The sequence below is a fragment of the Myiozetetes cayanensis genome, unplaced genomic scaffold (genome assembly GCF_022539395.1).
Source record: "Myiozetetes cayanensis isolate MyiCay16 unplaced genomic scaffold, myiCay2020 scf7, whole genome shotgun sequence".
NCBI lineage: Eukaryota > Metazoa > Chordata > Aves > Passeriformes > Tyrannidae > Myiozetetes > Myiozetetes cayanensis.
The window spans coordinates 47,251,287-47,265,702 of NW_026087964.1; the positions used below are offsets into that span (position 1 = coordinate 47,251,287).

A 14,416-nucleotide genomic window follows, 5' to 3' on the forward strand; every position below is an offset into this window, starting at 1 on the left:
GTACATAGGAGGACTTAAAATTTCCATTTGTTGAAGTAATGGTATGGGGATTAGAGTTTTTTGGGTTTCATTTTTAGTATGATGATGGAGATTGAATGATGATGAAAAACAGAACAAAACAGGGTGTGAGGGTCAGTCTACCTGAGAATTAAGGTTGCTTTTTCATTGCCCTATCAGTTTTTATGTGAAAGTTCATATTGTTCTTGTAATTTTAAACAAACCTCTGTGTTTTGTATCAGGACATCAGATTCTGATTTAGTAGATGAGAAGTACTTCACAGGCCGCAGCTCAGATGTAATCTTTGTTTTGTAGTACTGCTTCCTTTATTTTGGCTGACTTTGCTATTTAGCTGCCGGGCTGTTATACCATAGGAATAAACTGGGAAATGCTCCTGCTGTGGGTTAATTTAACATTGGCAGTCCACTGTGTGGCTGTGATTCCCACTAGTGCGTTTGGTCTCCTGAATGCCGAGATGCTCAAAGGTCAAGTGTGGTGTAGGCAGAGGTGCAGTAGAATTTGCTTTGAAGCACCAGAAGGTGGCCAGCTACAGAATAATTCTTGAAGCTGAATTGGCCTGCAGTGCGTTTTCAGTGGGTCCACACCTTGTGGCCTTGAGCCCTCGTGGTGCCAGGAGCCAGTGGCATGGTGGTGTGACAGACCGTATATACTCCTGGTTGAAGTTCAGTTTAGATGGTAAGTCAATAGTTGAGTCTAGGTTTTGCTTCCCAGAGGTTCTGACTTGTCTCAACCCCAAAAGCAAAATGCAGGAATGGAAAGCGATGGATCTTGCAAGGTTTAAGAGGTGAAGAACCAAGTCCTAACTAGTCCTGTCTCATTCAGTCACCCAGCAGCTGCCATTTTTGTCAGTGGAAGCTGAATGCCATGTGTAATATCCAGTATATGTATTTGTGGGAACTCTGGCAGAATCCTTGGAGGACTGAGGATGTCACACCCTCATTGTTCACATGTCTAGTATCCCTCTTCACAGTGACATTGTGTCATGAGGTCTCTGAATTCATTGCTTGCCTACTCCAAATTTCTTGTACATAGTACAGCATTGAAAACCCGTGAACTGTCAAATTGTTATATCTTTACGTAATTTTTTAACCCTCCTTCCCATTCTATTTCTTTGAAAAGTAAGGGGTCTTTTTCCTTGTAGAACTGTTGATTATGATTACAAAATTGTGTAATGTGGATGCAAATAGTTAATAGTACTAAGTAAGCCTTTAACTATTATACATAAGTGTCTGTATCATCTGCGATAATGAAATACAGTAGTTAACTTCTGACCCTCAGACATACTTGTAGAGTTGAAATTTTCTGTGTGTGAGTCAAGCCTACTCTTAGTCAAATAGCTGTATTTGAAGTCCTGTAGTCATTGTCAAGCACTGGCTTCTAATCTTCTGTGTCCTGTAGTATTACATCAACCTTGCAATTTGTGCTGGAAGTTGAAAAACCTACATGAAATTTCTGATAATTGTTAACCCACACATTTTGGGCTGTCATTAGCACACACACTTTGGGCTGTCAGGGGTAGCCTTACCACCTTTCATTAAGTATCTTACTGCAGTTTTGAGCATGTTGCTGAAAATATACTAACTTTTTTAAAGAGTATTACTCTAGTAAAGAATTAAAGTACTGTAATTGCAACTAAGTTAACTCTGTTTAAGAATTATCATAGAATCACAGCGAGGCTTGGGTGGTGGGGACCTTAAAAATCATCTAGTTCCAACCCTTGTGCCATGGACAGGGACACCTTTCATTAGACCAGATTGCTCAGACCTATCTAGCCTGGCCTTGAACATTTCCAGGGTATCCACAGCTTCTCTGGACAACCTCTTCCAGTGTCTCACTACCATCTGAGTAGAGAGTTTCTTCCTAATAACTGATATAATTCCCTCCTCTTTCAGTGTAAAACAGTTTCCCCTTCTCCTATCACTATCTGCCCATGTAAAAAAAAAATAAATTATTATTCAATAATGAGTTTTGATTTTTAGTATCTTGTCAGATTCAATAACTGGCAGTTGACAGTGTCTTAAAGAACAGAACTGTAGAAAATGCTTGTTAAGTATTTTCTCTGGTTTGGCAAGAATGAACTTTGGAGTGCAGACAGGGTAAGACTGGGAGCATCTCTAACATCTCTAGTGCATGTAGCCCTTCAGAGATCAGCTTTTGAGATTGTTGGGATACTGACTTCGTTGTCAGTTGAAACAGCTACAGGGAATAACGTTGGAATTTTAGTTCAACTCTTTTGTATTTGGGGATTTGTAAATACAACATTGTCCAACTACATTATTTAAGGGGGAAAAAAACAGAACTGTTTTCTAGAATTTTTACAAAGCACCAGGTTTTGTTTCCTTGACGAGCAAGCGCTGTGTTTTTCCCAAGCGTGTAGTGGGAAAAGTGATGTTGGAGAGCAGCACTGCTGCTGCTTGCAACAGCATTCTTGAAAAACCTGCACAGCTACACTACGGGCAGCTCAAAACTGGCACAGGTGGGGGAGAGAGGATATTCCTTACCTTGACAAGGACACAAACACTGTCTAACAGTGCCACCCAGTGATGTCTGCCATAACAGCACGGGGGAGAGCAAGGCACTCCGTGTGCCCGTGGGAAGGGGATGCCCAGGGAGTCCAAGCCCAACAGACATGAAGCACTGGGCCACACAGAGTTTTGCTTGTACTTAAGTTATTGTCTATGAGATGTGTATTCAAAACGAGGGAAATGAAGCTACCTGTTGACAAGATACATCCACTTCCAGCCTGAGAGGGTCATCTTATTTAAATACAAACATATGGGATGAAGCATTGTAAGGTAGGTCTCAGGAGAGATGATTTTTGGGGTGTACAAAATACATTTAGTTTAGCATGCTTAGTTTCACACACAGTGGTTTAAACTGACACTGCAGTTCTGTTGCTGTAAGTTTAGTATGAGCTCAGTCTAGCTCTTTGGCCCATATATATTAAGCACACAATAATTTTGAGGCTGGGTTCAGTGGGTAAATATGGTAGTAATTGAACATAACCAGGCTGTTGAACCAAATCACCCTTGAGTATTTCTTACTGATCTAAAGTATAAAGCAGTCTATTGAAAACACACCTATCTTTCATGTTTAAATAAATGAGGTGATTTTTGAAGTGTTAGGAGAAAAAGTGACTGTATAATTTCATCTTTAACTGTCATTAGTCCATCTTTGTCTTCTCTGTGTTTTCTCAGATCAGATGTTGGAGAACAGCAAAATCTAGAAAGCTGCTGTTCAGTTTTAAAGTGCAGAGTCCAGGGTTGGAATTAGGCAGAATTGTAAGTTTCAGTCTCTGCAAGGAATGTGGGGAGGTGAAAAGGTGACTGGGCTCTGCATACACAGGCTTATCATTTTAAGACTGTAACAGCAGCTATCATATTTTTTAGGAAGGTAATGCAAACAAATCATGCTGTTTTCACAAACAAACCATTTGTACTCAGAACTGTAGGGGGAGATTACATGAAAAAAAAATTATTGTGTCTTTAAAAGAAAAAGACAATAGTGTGTTAGGAGTCTGAAACTAAAAAGAATGGGTTTTATTATTATTTATCACTTCTTTAATTTCAAGCCAGATTGAGTCAATAAAAGTCACTGCAAGGCTACAAAAGATGAACCTGCTTCTTTTATGGTTTATACTTTTAAATTTTATCTAGTTCTGACACATTTTAGAAAAAAATGAAAGTGTTCTGGGTACTGATAATTTCTGGGTACTGATAATATAATTGGCTAACCTCTACTGCTTTGCATACTTTGAAGTATGAAATTAATATGATTCTGCTTCAAAATGTAGAATATTAAAATGCATTGTTATATCATGACAATGGTCATGCATCATGCTTTCTAGAAATACTTTGAGGAAAGAGGGGTAAAGTAGGTATTTACTTTTATTTTTCTTCTGAAGTCAGTGGTGAAGCTGTCACTTCATTTTTTATTTTTTTTTTTTTAGTATGAAATGTGCATGATGGTGTATTAAAATTTAAAAATATCTCCCCAGCTCACACAAATGATAGTCCTTTGTGCTGGAATGAAAAAGGTACAAGTGATGTCTTGATAATGGTTCTTTTTTAGAATAGTCTTTTACAGGACCAAATACTTTTGAATAGAATTTACTTGGTCTCTCTGAATTCTGTTTCTTAGCTTTCTTTTGGCATTTGTTCTAATATATTCTATAACTAAAGTTAACCAAAATTTTCCCCCTTGGTTTTTAATGTCAGATTTGCAGTAACATGCTGTGCATGTACCAGGACATGAGTATGTGTGGGTGTTTTGATCTGTGTTAGTTCTTTACTCAGATAATTGTTAGCACTATTTAAGTATTTGCTTTCCTAGCTTAGATTTGCTTGTTCCTGTTGAGTTTGAAAAAAGTAGACTGGTGCCATCTGTTAGTTTCAGACTTCTGTATAGCTTGACCTTTGTAATTCTTGTCAGATGTAACAAGAGCTGCCTTTGCTGGAAAGTATTTCACAAGGAAGGCCTCTCTCCTTCCTACCCATTTAAAAACCAAACCTGGATGATTTCATTATTTTGTGGGATTTCATTGTTATGTTTTTCAAAAACTTTTTCCACAGAAGAAAGTGTATAGTCTCCAAAACTACATCTGCTTACTGTTTGCTGCAGCATGTAGGCCATCATTTTGGTCTGCTATTTCTTTTAGCTCATAGGACTGTTCAAAATATGAGATCATATAGGAAACCGATCCAGTTTGTTCTGCAGAAGTATGGTTTGTTCTCCCTTCTTAAATTGGTAAACCATTATCTTTTTAACCCTCAACTCAAAACATGAAAAATCTTGTATTAAAAATCCGTATGCAGTCTTCCTAATGAAGAGGAAAGGACAAGAAGGCACTGAAGGAGTATGTCAATTGTAAACATCAAAATGCTCAATTTTGAGTAATTTCTGTTTCCTGCCTTACCTTCATGTTATTTCTAAAGCCCTGCTGTGGGCAGGGACACCTTCAACTAGACCAGGTTGCTCAGAGCTCCAGCAAGCCTGGCATTGAAACCTCCAGGGCTGGAGCATCCACAGCTTCTCTGGGCAATCTGTTCCAGTACTTCACACCAGCCTTATAGCTGTTAGGGCTCTTCTCTGTGTTTCTGCATATGTAATTCCTTGGTTGATAATGAACAAGCAGTTGTTAGTCCTCTGGGAAGCTGCTTACGTGAACTCTGGGGCTTGTTTGCAAAAGCAGAGCACCATATGCACGGCACCACTGATGAAATTTAGCAGAGCAGTTAATGGCAGCTGATTGGGAATCTGGAGACATTTTTTTAAAGTTGCAAAAGGAGGAATTATAGGACTAGGAAGGTCCTCTCGTGGAGCAGCGAATCCACTCATCTGTCACCTCTAGCGCTCTTGCAGCCTGCTTCAGAAATGGTTCAAGCTCCACTTTAACACTGTTGAGATTTGTTTCTTGTTCTGCCTGGATTCAAAGACTGTGTGAGATCTCTTCAGCACTCATGTCTGCCAACCTTCTTATTGATGACACAATTAACACCCACTTGCCCTCTGGTCACTGCTGTCCACCACCTTCTCTCCAGCCCATCTTTCCTCTTCTATGGCTCTGATGTCCCTACAGCAGGCAACCGTCTCCCTTTCTTAACCCCACTTCCATTTTTACCTAACAGAAGGAGGCAAACTCTTTTAGCTTCTCATCAAACAGACCCAGAGTTGTTGTGGTCATCATCACAGCCCTGATCTGTATCTGTTAGGAGAGTATGAATTTATTTCTTAATCACAGGTGACCAGAGCTGTATATTCCAACTGGTGGCTCACCACAGCCTTCCCAATATCTCAAACTTGCCTCATTAAGGTTGGATTTGATGATTTTGGAGGTCTCTCCAGCCTTAATGATTCCATGATTCTCAGATATGTTCCAGGGTTGTATGTATTAAATAATTTTTGCTGTCTACTGCCTTTCTTGCCTCGCTCTTACATGTATTTAGAAACTGAAAGGCTGAATGGATGGAGCTAACTTAAGCAAGGAATAACCCGAGGGTGAGGGTCTTGAACCAAGGTGCGTTTTGAAAATAGAAAGTCTGAGAATTAGAAATATAAAACTTAGCCTAATGAAATGAAAAACTTTAGTACAGTCTGTGAGGAAGGGATTAGAAGACCCTCAAACATCTCCTGGTGATCAGTATCAGTGACAATAATGATTTAAAAAGTTACTTCCTGATATAATAATTAAGTTAGACTGTGCAAAATAGTTGAAATCCTGACCTGTCAGGAGAATACTCTGGGTTATGCAACCAGCATTTCCTTTTTTAACTTCAATATTTCAGTAATATATCATTGATATTCACTTCAGGAAATCCTTTACAGTGACAACGTGAACTAAATAGACTGCAGTGAAAACAGCTTAAAAATCGTGTTAGATGTAATACACCAAGTCTCTAAGTGCAGTTACCAGCTTGAGGGGAATCATCAGCTAGATGTGCTGGAAACAGAGTTGATGACACAAGGATGTTTTCGTTACTGCTGAGCAGAGCTTGCACAGAGCCGAGGCCTTTTCTACTCCTCATCCCATCCCATCCCACCCCACCAGTGAGGAGGCTGGAGGTGCACAAGGACTTGGGAAAGGGCACAACTGGGACAGCTGACCCCAACTGACCCAAGGGATATCCCCACCAAATGGTGTCATGCTTGGCATACACAGCTGGGGAAAGAAGGATGAAGAGGGAGACATTTCAAAGTGATGGTGATGGTGTTTGTGTTCCCAAGTGTGTGACGGAGCACTTGTTTCCTGGAAAAGTCTAAACACCTACCTGCCCATGGGAAGTGAGGAATGAATCTTTGCTTGCATGCACGGCTTTTGCTTTATCTATTAAACTGCCTTTATCTCAACCCGTGAGTTTTCTCACTTTTACTCTTCTGATTCTGTGCCCCATCCTGACATGGTGGACTGAGTAAGCCTTGACTGTGAAGGGCTTAGCTGCTGGCTGGGGTTAGACCACAACAGTCTTTGCCCAGGAAACAGTAAGCTCAATATCTAATATGAACTGGGTTAAACTTTAATTGGTTCTTGTGGCATAAAGTGCAATTTAAAAAATACTAAAATATTCCTGGATTCGTTTTGATTTTGTGTAGTAGTTTACTTTTTGCAAAGAGATACTTCAAAAGTTGAGGAGAACTTAATGTTGGCATTTAGAAATTAAATATGTTGACATAAAATTTCAATTGGTTCAACATCTCTTAGTCTAAACAAAATAGTATCTAACCCACACCAGGCTCCATAAATTCCTATTTGCTTGGTTTCGTATGTAACACTCTGTTATAAGGAGGTAAGCTTCAGTGAAGTACTGGTGAAACAGAGCTTGTTTGCTGCCATGATGCTTTTGCAATCAGTTCTGAAAATTTTTCCTGCTGCGAAAATGAGGAGGAGAAAGCAAGAAGACTGATGTTTGGCATTTAATTAAAAAAAAAAAAAAAGTTGGCAATCTACAGAAGTAATCTGTTTCTAGTGTAATTACTCTTCAGTAATTATGTCTCAACCCATCATCAGCTTCTGCTTGATGGGGGGAGGACAGAGTTTGCCATTTTTCAGCTCATAACCCTCTACTACTCCCTCCCACAACATCCTCCGAGCTAACTCCCCATCCTTGAATAGCTTCTGTACCCATGCGTCCCGCACCCTTGCAGTTGTGATGTTTTTATCGATCTCTTTCCAGCTGGCTGAGGAACGCTGAGCAGCAGGCAGGGGCAGCTGGCAGCCAGCATCTCGGGGAGCTCGGCTCCACCAGTGTTGCTCTCCTTGGCAGCCGGCCACAGTGAGCTGCTGTGTAGCAGCCTGGTCAGCTTTTGGACTTGGCGTGGCTCAGCCGCGGTCTCAGGGAACAGCAGCACTTTCCAACCCGTTGTGAAAGAGCATACTCAGTTTACTGCTCTTTGGAGTTGAGCAGAAACCTTTGCTTCGTACACCTGAGTCAGCATCTCAGGAGGACCTGTCACACTATTGCAGTTTCTTCCAAACTCTGGCAGAAAAGTTCAGTAAATGGGGGAGGGTAACGTAGGCTGACATAAGGCTACAGAGAAGAGAGTCTGGGAGCCCCCAGGAGAGAGGATGGGATTCTAACGTGAACTGGTTCTTGCAGAAGCAAAATAAGAGATGTAGACTGAACAACGAGGTAACCTGCTATCAGTACAGTGATGCAAGGGAAGTGACAGGGTCATCTTATCGTTCTCCCTTAATTAAATATTGCTTGCTTAAATATGTATGTAATAAAAGGTGAAAGATATTGCAAGGTGACTAAAATTTTTTACTCTGGCTGCTGTTTTCTATAACCCTTTCTACAAGAGTCTTTTGGTTATAATTTCTGTTTCTTAGAGCAGTAGATACATTATGTTTCTTTCAGAATAGCAGTTTGCATGATCTGCTCTGATTATGGCACTCTAATAAAGCTGAGGTGATTTAATACTAAAATCAGTTTTTGTCAATTTAAATAGAAGAGGTATAAGTATATTATGAGTGCAAGTTGTGTTGCCCTTATGATATTGCAGATTTATGATTGTGTTGGAGTGAGTGGGAACAAGCTACCAAAGTTATTTATTTACAGTCATAAAAGGAAAGAAGATGGCTCTTTGCTTCAACAGTATTGGTCCTTGTCTTTAATCTTTAATTAACTCTGAATTTGACTAGATCTTCAAATAGCAGATGGTGAAGTGTTGCCAAATTGCTGCTCGTCATCTGCTTCTCACATACAAAATTTGTAAGAATATAAGTATAAAAAAAATGCATAAAAACTCCTCAGTACAGTATTCCCCAATAGCAGCAAGTTGTGTTTGTTTTTCTTTTGGCATTTCAGTTTAACAGTGAGCAAAAAATTAAATAAAGCATTTGTGAAAGAGAATACTTTCGTAATTGATTTTTGAAAAACCAGCAAATGGGGCAGCTACTCCAAAACTTTGCATTGTACTAAACCAAATGAATAGTTGATCTTTAGCTGTGTGATGTTGAAATGAAATGGATAGTTGCCTACATATGAGGTATTTTGCTTGTTTCAGGTGCTAATAAATGATGCCTTTTGTTACTTGCAGTGGTGCTTCTGAACTCGTGACTGGGTTGTAGTAACTGCACACAAAAAGGGAAAGAAGGGCTCTTTAAATGCAAAAATCCTTTCTGGGGGGCTGGGGTGGCTAATCTTACCTGGTAGAAATATGCAGAATTTCTCCTGACAGCTCTGAGGAAAGTTAGAATCGTAGACTATTGTCTTGAGAGCATTTGTAAAAACTCTCCCTGGTTACTGAATATCTGTTACTACCTTTAAAAGGAAAAATATCAACACAAATTTGAAAGTAAGATTGAAATACTGAGAAAACTTGCTGCTTGGCCAGTTATGCATCTCCTGATTTAAAGGTATTTCATACCCAAGACTAGTTTTGCTTTATGTTTTCAAGGCATTAGTCTGGTTTTGGTACAATCCTCAACCTCAGTATTACATTTGCTGTAATTCAAATGTGGGGTACATCAGCAGGTCTTTTAAAGGCTGTGATTTGAAAGTTAGCGGTGTGGGCCTGACACTATCCTCTTACTGAGAGTTCCTTTAGAATACCTCAGCTGGGAGATGAGTATGTAAAAACCTGCAAGGTGAGAGAGAAGGCTGCTGCTGTCCTCTTAGAATTTATTTAGTTGTAGAAGCTTTTAATACTAGAAGAAATTAGCTCAGATTTTTATCCTAGGAGCAGAGTTTTACATTGCTCAGAGTTTTGTAAATGCATGACTGAGCAAAATATGTCTTTAGAAGTAACAGACTTCAGGGAGAGACTTGGGTGAAGGAGTGGGGATTTTTTATCCATTATCTGTACTCTTTGACAATATTTTATTAATGTTTTTTTATGGCTTCTTAACTTTTCAATTCTATTCTAATTAAGTTTGCATTTAGACTGGACACATTACCTCTAACTGATATTTATCATACTGTCAAGGCTTTATACTTATTTTTGCTGTGGAGGTGAAGATGTGGAAAACTACATCTTGAGTAAATGAGTCGAAAATAAAGGCATTAATTTTGCCTTTTTCACAGATCAGTCTGTCACATCACTTGAAAAAAATCTGTTTTCAAAAAAAGCTAGTCACTCTGAGCAGTGTTCTAAAGTGCTTGGGAGGGAAGAAGGGATTCCTGAAAGGGAAAAAGTAAAATACGTTTTGCTGAGTGTAGTTCAGGAGGTTGGTTAACTTGAATCCAATTAAACCTCAGAGCTCAGATGTTTTCAGTTCTGCTGGTGGGAGGCTGGTGGAAGTTGTCATTTTCTCCTGCTGTGGGCATTATGCATGTGGGAAGTGTGGTTGCCATCTTCTTCAAAAGAAATTTACAGAAAGAGCCATAGGTAGGAGAAAAAACTTCTCATTTCTGATTACTGTAATGTAAGGATTTGAACCAAGTAGGTGGACAGCCCAGCTTTTACATTTAGGGGTTTACATTTTTAGGGTTTTACACTTAGGGGTTTAATGTATTCCTCTCACATTGCATATAGCCATATATATATGCATATAGATGGACTGTGACTGGTACAGTTTATATTCTGGTGTGCTTTGCTCTGCTGACTCAAATCTTATAACTGACTGCTGTGGAAACTGTGTGATGGTAGCTCCTTAGCTGAGAGTAGAGGCCATTTTATGGGGGATGTATAGAGATCTGGGTTTGGATTTATCTTACCCTTTGTCTCTACCTCAGTTAATTGCCTTCCTCTCCTTTTCTAGGCAGTGGGGAATAATATACACATGGGGAACAAATTCAAGCTATTTAAGATTTATACCATAGAAAGATATTACTTGTGCTCTCAAAATTCTGGTAGAGAGAGTCTTAAAATGCATAGTCATGCCTATCTATTGGCAGTTTTATGTTTGGAATGAGATTTGCCTGGATGGTCTTGCAGTTGAAGTCTCTGCTCTGCGAACATGTTTCACTTTACGGCAGCGGTTAGTCAGTGGAAATTCAAAGGGACTTGAAAAGATCTTTTATGCAGTTCTGTCTGTCGTGGTCACCCAGATGGTTTTGTGATCTGGGTTCTGGGTTTTCACACAAAATGCAGAGTAGGCAAGGAAAGAAGTGTACAGCAAAGTGGTGAAATTTGCTTGCAGCCATGGAGTAGCTTCGTCTCAGAGCCAGAAATGTTTAGAGCATATGAGAGCCAGTCCTCTGACTGAACAAACTTTTAGGTTCATCCAACAAAGCATAAGGAAATAAATAGGTTGGTCTAGCTTTGATGTTCAGCATATTAGGTCATCTTTGGAAGTATAAATATGACCTGACTATAATTTCATAAGTGGGTCAGGCAGAGCTAGAGGAGTTCTTTTTTTCATCCTAGTTTTAGTCTACTGAACGTAGAGAGGTCTTCAGTAAAATAAGAGAGGTCCCGTGTTTTGAGAAAAAACCCTGACTGCACCCCCCCATTCCTCTTTTCTAAGTAAAAGAACTCAGACCAAACCCTTACTTCCTCTGTTTCACATTTTACTTGGAAATGAACATATCTGGTATGTTCATCTGAGTTTCAGCTGCTTTCTCCTGAATGCTGTGAAAAGATGGTTGTGCAGCTTATGCTAATCTGTAGATTAGATGTATAATGTCCTATATTTTGTCTCCCAGCAGAGAAAACAGACAGCTTTTGCAACTGTTAGACATAAACCCACACTGAAAACCTGCATTTGAAAGAAATCATGGGGACAGCAACAAGCTAAATGGATTTACAGTGACGAAAGCATGTTGAAACCAGTGTACAACTGTAATTTTTAAAACCAGCATTTAATTTCTGCTTTGTAAATCCTTGTCTTTAATGGGGGATAATAAGGTTTAAGAGATAGGAGGACACATTGGTTGTAGATTCAGACATAGTTGGGGTTTGGGCTAAAACCTCATTTTCTCTTAGCCTGCCAGTCGCAAAAAATCTGTCAAGGAAAAAAAAAGTGTCAAAAAATATGGGTGGAATTAACACTGTGTTAGATGAAATATGTTTGTTTGTGGTTTTGTGAGTTGTTACATGATCTAAAGCTAATTTTAAATGCTGATAGAAGAGAGTTGTCCTAATGCTTCCTATGTGGGAATGTTATAGAAGTGTATGGAGGGGGAAAAGAACTCCTGGCAAATTCAAACCCTGATGTCAGGGTACAAGAGGTAGCAGAGAGCTTTGTCTGAACTGCAGAATCATGTAAGAACTGAAGATTATCCACTTCTTTTTCTCTTTATCCCTTGGTTTCAAACGCACGAGTCTTTGACTCCACTATAGTCATGGAGAGTGATGGGTAGTTGTAGTTTATTGCTTTTCCTGTTACCTTTTAAGTTTGCCATTGTGCGTTTTTAACCCTGCTGGGTTGCAGAGAATGGCTTTATCTTGGCAACTGCTTTGTTTGCTGTAAAGCAGATAAAAAGCTGCTTAATCCTTGCGGTTGGCACTTGCAGGAGATTTTTAAAGTAGACGTGAAGTAGCTGCTGGCAATCTCTCAGGCGGAGTGTTCTCCCCTTCCCTGGCCGAAGTGTTCAGGGGGGGAGATGAGCACACCATTCCTCAGTCTTGCACTGATTTTCTGGTGGTGACCAAATGAAGGGCATGTGCAGGATTAATATAGTGATTGGTAATGAGTGACAGTAACGCTGTCAGTGCTCAAAGGAGTGAAGTTTCTCGTGGCTTCTTGCAGCTGTCTATTCCATATGAAGAGATGTTCATGGTATAGAGATAGCAATATTAAACATGATTAGGGAGGCCAGTGATGGTAACCATTGAAGAACAAGGATATTTGAGCGTGTAAAGGCTAAGTATTGGCATGGTAAAACTCTTATGTTTTGTGTGTGCATTTGTGTCTTCCAGTTTTGTGAATACAGTGTTGAAGAGAGTTTTGGAAGACCACATCTTAGTCTCTTGATAACTCCCTGAAATTTGGGCAGTAGGGAATACAGCTCAGTAAAATGATCTGATACATCTTTTTGTTCTTACTGTAACTCATTGCAAGGATACATTAAAATAGAGAATGAGAAATACTGATTGGTCTTCCCATTCTGTACGCCAGAAAAATCCAGTCCGGGATTTCCCCCATTCCGTACTCCGGGAGAAATCCAGTCCGGGTTTTCCTCCATTCCGTACTTCGGGAGAAATCCAGTCCGGGTTTTCCTCCATTCCGTACTTCGGGAGAAATCCAGTCCGGGTTTTCCTCCATTCCGTACTCCGACCAAAATCCAGTCCGGGTTTTCCTCCATTCTGTACTCCGGGAGAAATCCAGTCCGGGTTTTCCTCCATTCCGTACTCCGGGAGAAATCCAGTCCGGGTTTTCCCCATTCTGTACTCAAGAAAAATCCAGAAAAATTTTGTGAGGTTAAAGCAGTTCTAGGTTTATTGTTAGGTTACTGCACACTCCTAGCCCAGAAAGCTCAACTGCTTCCTGGGCTGCATCAGAAGAGGTGTGGCCAGAGTGTCAAGTGAGGTAATTCTGTCCCTCTGTTCAGCTCTGGTGAGACTCCAGCTGGAGCACTGTGTCCAGATCTGGGATCCTCAGCACAAGAAGGACATGGGCAGCAAGTCCAGAGGAGACCACGAAGATGTTCAGAGGACTGGAGTACCTCTCCAGTGCAGAAAGCTGAGGGAGCTGGGGCTGTGCAGCCTGGAGCAGGGAGACTTCATTGCAGCCTTACAGTACCTTAACAGGGCTTATAAAAAGGAGGGAATTGGACTTTTTATACAAGCAGATAGTGGCAGGACAAGGGGCAATGGTTTTGAACTGAAAGAGGGCAGGTTTGGATTAGATGCTAGGAAGGAATTCTTTATGTAGAGGGTGGTGAAGCACTGGAACATATTGCCCAGAGAGGTTGTGGATGCCTGGAAGTGTGCAAGACCAGACTGGACAGGGCCATAAGCAACCTAATGTATTGAGTGGCAACCATGCCCATGGTAGGAGCATTGGTGCTATATGATCTTTAAAGCCACTTCCAACCCAACCATTCTATGATTCGTGTATGTGTGTATTCTTCGATGTTTTACCTATGTGCTGAGTGAAAATGGCAGTTGGGAGACTGATTCCATATCATTGTTTAACCCTTAATGGTTTTAAGTAATATTTTTTGTGACAAAAAATAATCTTTGGTGCTTAGAGGTGAGATTTTTTTCCTCCTAACTAATATCATAGAACTATTTGCAAAAGTACTGATACTTTTTAGAGCACACTTCATCATGATTGAGTTATACTTTTTTTTCTGACATTGTAATTGCCAGCTTTTCAATCACAGCCTAGAGTATGAAAATGAAAAAATAATATAATATGCATTTTTAGTACGTACATTATTCCTGTTACATAGAGATTCTGCAGTTAAATTTAAGAGTGCTTTTAATGATGCATTAGTCAGAAGAGAATCCATCACCTGTTCCTGTGAGTTTCAGCAGGTGGTTCTGCATTGTTACTAAGGAGAGTGTGACA

The 14,416-nt window shown here is 40.0% G+C and overlaps 1 protein-coding gene across 2 annotated transcripts in view; it reads left to right on the forward strand.

Moving 5' to 3' along the window:
* Positions 1-14,416, forward strand: part of PPP3CA (protein phosphatase 3 catalytic subunit alpha) — a 182,670-nt gene that overhangs the window by 34,584 nt on the left and 133,670 nt on the right. The gene's annotated exons all lie outside the window — the stretch shown is intronic.